This window comes from Accipiter gentilis, chromosome 5 (genome assembly GCF_929443795.1).
Source record: "Accipiter gentilis chromosome 5, bAccGen1.1, whole genome shotgun sequence".
Taxonomy (NCBI): domain Eukaryota; kingdom Metazoa; phylum Chordata; class Aves; order Accipitriformes; family Accipitridae; genus Astur; species Astur gentilis.
The window spans coordinates 8,950,054-8,959,012 of NC_064884.1; positions in this window are offsets into that span (position 1 = coordinate 8,950,054).

Below are 8,959 nucleotides of genomic sequence, written 5' to 3' on the forward strand. Positions count from 1 at the left end.
AGCCTTACCATGCAAAGACTTAACAGCCTGCCATGCAAATGCCATGTACATTAAGTTAATGCACATCAGGACATTGTATTTTGTAAAAACAAATAAAGAAGTAATGGAATTCAAAGTCAGGCAGGACCATGAACTCATCCTGAGAACCTCATCCAGCCACCCTTGTGCAAAGCCCAGCAAGTGGGGGCTCGCTGGGGTTTGCTCCTGGGATTCCTCGTGCCCCAAGCCAGACCTCTACTCGCGGGCCACAAAGCCAAGCTGTGGGGTCATCCCAACAGCCCCAGCAATGAGATGAACTCCTCAAATTACGTGCATTAAGTATAGCTTAAGGGACAGCAAAGCAAGCTTCCACTGGGTATGCTTCAAATTCTTGTCCAATACACTGTATTTTTTTCCTGAATAGATATGTGCTGTATTTCTACTGGCTATTTAGAAAGGAAAGAAAGAAAACCTCATCCAGACCATGACTTCATACCTCCAAATAATTTTTTTTTTTTTTTTTATTTCACACTTCAGGACCTAGCACTCAGCTGTCGTAAATGGGTTTAATTCTGCTGACACTACACTACTATATCCCTAATAAAGCAGGGTGGGTTGGAAAGCAGTGCAAGGTCTTACCTAGACAGACATGCTCAGGAAAAATAATCTAAATTAAGTCACTGCTTGACTTTAAGTGGATTAGTTAAACTGCATTCAATCCCTCAGTGCAAGTTCTTATTCAGAAGCAAAATGACCTAAATTTGATTTACCCCCACTCATTTCCAAACTTAAATAATATTAAGGCCACTTTACATCAGAGTAGAACTGACCCCATGGAAATTAAATGCAGTTTAAGCAATCCACTTACACAGATAAAAAAAAAAAAAAAAATCAAAGAAAATATTCAAAAGCTACTGGCATTAAACTGCTAATTGATAAGACCGCTTTTCCATTTGTTCCTTAGTTAGCGCTGGCTGTTGACCGCAAACATTTTTGTGCTCTTAATTGCCTTAAAACAAAACTTGAGCCTAGGCAAAGAAAATCAGCAGAGAAAATTAAAGTTCTGGTCGGCATCAGATTTTTTTCTAATTCAAATAAAAAGAAATGGTAAGCTCATCTCTGTTTCCCATGCTCAGGAACTTAATTAGGAGAGCAACTCAGCATCAGCTGATGTGGATATGCCAGGTACCACCAGCTAAGCATCTGCTTCAAAAGAACAGAAACAGAGATGGAGACAGCACTGACCATAAAAGAGCTGAACCATCAATAAAAATGGAATATCCTTGGTTGAGGGATACTGTGGTCTACAGATCGCTGTGAGGTTCACACCACACGAGTCCTGTTAGATCCATATCCACCACAAAATGAGAATTTCTCAGGATAAAAAGAAAACCTGGCCTCTGTCCCACAGGCAGCCCCATCTCCACCTCATTGCTGGGAGCACGAGAGGACACGTCCCCTTGCTTGCACCAGGTCTGAAACACCGCGCTGTGGTCTTCTGGGCAAGCTTTTGCAGACAGAGCTGCACTGCTGCTGCTGGCGGACCAAGTGGGGTGGATGTCAGCAAGCTCGCACCCAGAGGAGCCGCTGTCAGGCTAATGCCACAGGCACCTCCGAGAGCCTAACGAGCCTCCGCAGCCTTTGGATGAGGGCTCACGTCCAGCTGGCAGCAAGCACGGACCTCCCCTTGCAAAGGCTCACGGCAGCACCACAAGCCACAGCAGAGGCAGATCACCCCCATTTCATAAAGGCCAGCAGCAATAGCTGAATGCCTCACGTACCCAGTCTCCTACGAAAGAGGAATGGGATCCCTCCTCAGGCAAATACCATAGCTCTTCCCTAAGTTTTGGGACACGCAGGAGCCGTCTTCCCCGTCCATCACAAGGGTTACCGCCTGCACCCTTGGTGTTAGTCTAGTAATTCCACTAATATTTTGCACTTACATAGGACTCCGCAGTGTGACAAGGTCGTGGTACAGAACTAGGCCACCCAGGCTGCGTTCCTGTAGAAATCACTTCAGTGCAACAAATCCACCTTGCCTGTTCAAAGCTATCAGGTGAGCAGTCAAGTATCCAGTCAGCTGCTTGTAGTGCTTTTTGTGGTAATCTTCTGTAACATTTCGGATAATTATGGGTTATGTCATTAATTAGGGAAGTAAATGAGCCCTCGGTTTCTGCTCCTAGCAAAGACGTAGAGTTACAAAGGCAACAATATTATAAATAAATAGCCAACCTTTGAAAGACGACTCTCCGGTGCTCAAGATACCGTTTTAGTGAGTTAATTATCCAGCGTGCCACCCTTTCATTATCTGGTAATTCAGCAGTTTCATTAAATCCTTAGGCAAAGGCTCTCTTCCCCTCCCTTGTACTCAGCCAGCTCTGCGGGGACCGTTGCAGCTCACGAGCAGAGCCCCAGAGCCACACCGTCTGACACCTCAGCCGCTGGGGCAGGGGCGGCTGCTCTGCTCACCTCGACATCCCAGAGGTTCTTCTTGGGGGAGGAAAAAAAATCGCTTTCCGAGACCCAACAGCGAGATGGAGCAATAGGGCAGACTTCCCTGGCTCCTTCCCTACAGCCTTCCACAGGACAGTACTTACATTTGTAACGGCTGCAGAACAAAGCATCTGTCCTCTGAAACCTGCATAAAACACAGGCTGGATAGCAAGCGGACCTGGAGCCAGACGCCGTTTTGGTAGGAGTTACCTTGATTCATCAGAGTCCCTTATTGCACACTGAACCTTCAGACTAGCTGTGTTTAAACCCAGCCCTGCTCATCGAAACACAGTCTGGGCTTTTCTGGCTCAAATGGTCACCTTTTGGCACCTGCTCCTGAGATCTGCTGACCTGGCAGCGGCAGCACAGGGACAGCCTGCGTTGCACACCCCAGACACCCTCTTTCCCACTGCTGGGAGAATAGACAACATCTCTGTCCGCAGCCTTCGGCATGGGGGAGCGCGGCACAGCAGATGTGCACGCTGGGGAGCAGAGGGAAAGCACGAGACTAAGATCACCCGGGTAAAGACACAGAGCCACACAGCAGAGCCAGCTTGGTCTCAGGCCTTTCTAACAACTCCGACACAGAGGAATTGATTATTTGTTACTCTAGGAACACCAAAGACAGGAAAAGATGTCTCCCCCACTCCATGTCATCTGCCTCCCCTGAGATACAATTTTAAAAGTAAAGACGAAGCTGTACGAAGAATTTCATTTTGCTAATCAGCTAATGCACTGTTCCCAGCGTTACAGTCATGTTATATAAATAGCGATTCCCATTGTTTGCTTTGAATAAAAGGCCCACATATATTCTTCTAGTATCCCTATTTATTTTCTTTGACAAAGTCTTAATAATGCAAAATCAACACTGCTCCACCACTCTCTAGAAATAACTGCCCTGTAATTTAGTCTTATGCTCTTTTCTTCCCAGTGAACTTTTCATCAGATGTTTAGAAAGCTGATGAAAATATTTTTGACTCACAATTTTTTTCAGCTAACCAATGGCATAAACCGCAGTGTGTTACTCATCAGCTTACCAGGATATCTAAAGGATCTTGGCTACAATAATATCAACTGAATCAGAAAAATAGACAAATCACTGCACCTCAGATAAAAACATCCTTCAGTGCTTAAATTGCATATGCCAAACCGAGATTCTTGTCTTAAAAAGAGAAGAAGGGAGGAAATTTGAGTAATTAACTTTGGAGTCACTCACTTCCACCCAGCAAACGGTTTTCAGAATTCAGAAGTGCCTACACACAGTATTTTAGAAAGTGCACACGATAACGAGCTTCTGTGGACGCAAATGTCTCAGGATACAGGCAAATGCCAGCCAGAACTGCTGCGAGAGCCCAGCCCTTGAACACCCTCACACACCGGCCATTGGAAGAGGCAGCTGAGGCCCCACAATTGCCAAACCCATCTGATCTGGATTACGTTCGAGCACAGGATCACATTTCCGTCAAATTAGCAGGTACTTAATACAGGGACTGAGCTAGCTTTATTCCAACCATGTGCCAGCTGAAGGGTGATGAGTGATCCGGTTTCAGCCCTGGCTGCACAAAGCAAGCCACCCACAGTTTTTCACGTGTGTTTGAAAGAGCAGCGTGAACCCGAACCGAGCGTAGCTCCACACTGCTGTCCTACTCCCCTGGCACGGGACAGCCTCCCGCCGAGGAACAAGTGCAGCAAGGTGCAGCTTCGGAGCGCCTGGAAAGAGCCTCAGACCGGCTGGGGATCTGGAAATGCCTTAGCTTTGCGTACGCTCCCGAGGCCAACTGCTCGAAGCCTGGCTGTGCGCTGTTTGCAGAGCTCTCTCCTGATCTTCGAGGGTCAGCATTTGGGATCGCAGTAGGACTGCCTCTTCCCCAGAGGGTTCGCCACCACCCAACCCCTCTGTCGATAGGGAGGGCACTGCCCATTGCAGGCAAAAACTCTCATGATAGAACTTTTCTCTCTAAGAGGCCGCATAAAACCACCAGTTCAACCCAAATTCCAAAATAAAATAAAAATGAGCAAGACTCCAATCACAGATGTATCTAGCTGTCGGTCTGGCGTCGCATCAGGAGACACTCTGCGTGACTATGGGCAGATGCTCCCCCGGCTCAGGACCAGCCACGCACTTGGCTGTGGGGCAGGCAGGGGCACCTCACCCCCTGCAGCAATGCCAACGGACAGCAGGGCAGGATAAAAACCACATTGATTCACTTTCCTGTGACATGGACCAGGGCAGTGCATTAGAGGGTGTGAGGAGCGGGCTGAATAAGCTTTAGCTGACATTTCACAGCATGGTTTTGCATGCAGTTCTGCGTATTCCTGGGTCTGAATGTGCAATAAGCTGGTATCAGAAACCTGGTGGCATAACTTCTTGCAGATGATTGTCACCCCTTCACGTGCCTCTGTGTGATTTTATCACGTCAGCTCCTTACGCATAGTCATACAAACATCCCTCTACAAGTATGGCCGTTTAAGAGAGGAATAGAATAACATTTGTTTATAAACAGCATGAACACCCCTGCGGTTTGAGCTGCAGGCAGTTTTTGTAAGCAAGCAGAGCAAGATAAAGTTGTTGTGGAAAGATAGGTGTTTCTAGGTGAAGTAAGCACTTTTTGGAAAAACGAAGTGTCCTAGTTAAATGAAAACTCAGATAATTCTATGCTTTCAACCTAAATTTCACCTTCTACATATTCATTTGTATATTCTTCGTTTCCATTCTACACTATTTTCCCAATATTTCTGATTTTTGAGAACTAGGTCCCCAAAATGATCCTTTGGAATGAGCAGAACATGAAAGGACTCTATCCAGTGTCGATGCCATGACTCTCTCAAAAGCTACTAATTTTGCAACCACTCAACAGCAGCAGCACCAAGGGGGCATTCTGCCTGTGGTGCCTATAAGTGCCTCTCAAAAAAGACATTGAAATCTGGCTGGGCAATGTAAGTGTGAAGAAACTTCCCTGAATCTCTCCCAGGTAAGACCATAAAAAAAACCAACCCCAAACTGATTAGCCAACATGGGAAAGGGGGAGGAAGAGAAATAAGAGATAAAAAGCTGCACCAGATCCTGCACTGGAAACAATTGACACAACCAGTGTCAAAAGAGCCCTCCAGGATCAGAATGCTTGAGATTCTGGCCCTGCGGTTTTAGGCTGAAATCTTAAATTTCCAGAGAACCAGAGGTTTCTAGGACCTGCTCAGTGATACCGACGTTCCTATGCATTTCACTGCCAGGAGACGCAGCCCTGGAGTTGAAGACTGTGCTGTTCCCAGAGTCCAGATCCCAGGGAATATACATGTGGTCATCTTGGAAATTTTGTTTGTTTGGCTTAAGTTCGTTGAAACTGATGTGCATCAAATGGATGTCTCAGGCTCAATAAACAAACTTCTTCCCCCTCCCTGCCCCTAAGAAAAACTTCTCACTTTCTGAAAGCTTCCAGTTAACTGCTCAGCTCTCACAGCACCCAATAGTTTTAAGAAGAAATGGGTTTCTAGATATAGATCATGGGAAAATCTGGTTACAACTGTGGTTAGTGAGTGCTTGAAAGCTTAGCTTTGCCTGGAGTGCATAAGCACCCTGATGGCTGGACATTACACTTTCACAAACGACGTGGAGTGGGCAAGACTAGAAATGTGTGTAGCTGTTCTTAAGAAACCAGCAAAGGGAACAACATCTTAGCCAATTCCAGAGATGGAGTTTTTCAATTAAATGTGAAATTATTTTCTTCCTCACACTTCCCTTCGTTCTAATTTTTTTAATTAGGTTAATTCACTCTGTGCTTGCTGCACGTTAGTGGGATGGAGCTGTGGGAGTCAGCCCGGACCAGGATGGGACCGGGCAGTCCCAGGAACAGGGCCATGCTCTGGCTCTCTCACGGACCAGCTCTGAACGTGAGTTCATATCAGACCAGTAACGTTGCCAGCACAGCACAGTGACATTTCACAACCCATTTGGCAGTGGTGCAAAGCCACTCCATGGTGGGCAAGGCAGGGTAGAATCCTTGCATCAGTTTCCCACAGAAAGCTTGGGACAGGTCTGTGGCTACCACAAGACATGGCAGCAGAGGAGTTGCAGCAGCCAGACTGATAACAGCCCAGAAATAAACTGCCCTTCCTGCCAGCTGTTGGCTGCATTAGCAGCACTTTTCCTGAGAGCACAAGTCCAGAAAAAATATCATGTATGACAGCATGAAACAAAAAGCAGAAGGGGGGGGAAGCTTTTTTTTTTAAACCCAAGCTAGTATCTAACCTCAAGAATTTGGCTCTCCATGCCCGTTTTTGCAGTATCAAAAGCACCCTCTGCATTGCAGCTTCCATGAATTCTCAGTTGTCTTTAAGTCTTACCCCAGAGAACCTGCACATCACATTCCTCCAGTCTGACTCCTGCTCACGGAGCATCTCCTGGCACTCTCTACACCCTCCCGTTCCTCATCTCCCTCTTTTGCTGCACAGAGCTGTTTAACTCTTCCCATGAACCCAGCTTGTACCGTTATCTAGCACCCAGCGCTTCATCTTGGTCGTTGGAGGGACCACCAGAGCACAGTTTGGGCAGGTCCCTTGCTGTCAGCACAGAAGGAGACCAGAGTCCTTCTAACCGCCACCACGGGGCCTTGGGAGCCGCATCGCTCCTCCGATGTCCTCCCTGTGGCCGGCATGCTGCTCCTTACTCCCCACAGGGGTGAGGTCTCCAGTCCCGCAGCCCATCCTATTTGGCTGCTGTCCCCACAGAGCTAAGCCTTGGTTGCTGTCACAGGAGCCAGCGGGAATGGGAACAGGCAGCCATGCCCACCCCTGCCTCAGCCAGTGCCCTGCAGAGACCGTCCAGCTGCTGCTGCTCGCCGGTGGGGAACAAACAGTCCAGGAGAGAGCACGGTGGCTGCTGCTCGTGCCACCGTGCCCAGGGAGAGCGGCAGCATCTCCACCCTTTTGTCCAAAAGCAGCCTGCTTAAACACGATGCAGAAACAGGAATTGCCAGACGTTATCAAGGCCGTCTAGAACAACGCCCTCGGTGTGATGGGGACAGCACCAGGTGTTTCAGGAAGAAATGAAGAAACCTCACAAAGATGCAGGCGAGGGATAACTTCCCCATGCCCAAGATGTCACACAGAGTAGAGAGGTTTATATCCCTTCCTCCATCTGTCATGCCATATGATGTTTTGTCTCTCTCTGGAGAGAGGATTCAGTGGACACTGTTGAACAACACACACACCTGGGTAAAACCAAGACCCGCCCAGGGACTATTCTTTCACACAGTAAAAGAAGCAAATTCCATTGAATGGGATCTGCCCCCAGGCAGTGCATTAATACACAGACAGATGATAATAACAGAGTCCATTTGGTTTGGATAGTGTACTAAGCCCTCCTTAAAAGCAGCACTTTGGAGATTCCTAGGATAGCCATTGCCTTGCACATGGATGTACACAAAGGGGCACGTATTTGCGTGCACATAAAGCAGAGCGTGCGTACCCACGTGCATGTTTACGCTTCAGGTTTTGGAGCTGTGATTCCCTATAATTAACGTCTATTTATTGTTAACCTAGGATTGAATTTCATTTTCAAGAAGTATAAATCACTGCAAGAGACAAAGATTAAGTGCTACTTCTAGTATTTAGGGAAAACCAATTACTAAAACCAGACATTCGGGTCTCGGCTATTAGGGTGGAGCTCTAAGTAAACGAGAGATGCTGGGAGATAAGGTGAGAGCAGAAGGACGCCTACTGCATCCTCCAGGAGGTCAGCCTCTATTTTTGGGAGGCTACAGAGAACAGAAATTTACAGGTTTATTCTTTCCAAAAGGGAAAGGTGCAGCACAGCAGCATGAACAAAAATTGTGGGGTGCTTTGGTTCAGTTTGGTTTGGGGTGGTTTTGGTTTGTTTTTGTGGTTTTTTAAAAAATTAAACAGAGCCCTGGTCTTGGCCAGCATGGCATATGACAAAAGGAGTAAGAGCCTCTTAAAGGCAGATGTCAGATAGTCTCCCCCTGGTTGAATTTTATCCTAATCTTTCAAGGTTAGAGACTATTTTAAACCCTGCTTCATGAGTTTTAGTGTCTAGCCAAAAGTGGTTTTGTCATTAATTACAGTCACTTTGTCCTTGCTATTCATAGGATTCCCACTCCCTTTTTTGGATCTTGCCAAGACCTTTGGAGGAGCATCTCCATTCAGTACAGCGCTGCCATCCAAAAAGGCCAAGAGAATATTTATTGAACCGTTGCAACGGCAGCCACATCCTTTCCCTGGGCCAACAGAGTTGCCCGTGACCACGGGATGAGATGGGATGAGAGTTTAACACAGCCACGGGTGTTTCCCTGCACTCACCCATCTCTGAGGATGGCTCAGACCTCTCCAAGGAGCTTTCCTGAGTAGCAGCTCACCCCTTCACATCCCTTGTGGCTCAGCCCCTGCCCTCCTCCTGTATCTGCAGCCCCTGTGTAAAACCTCGTGGCAGAGTCTCTGCAAGCACACCACACCAGCCAGCTCCTCCCCAGCA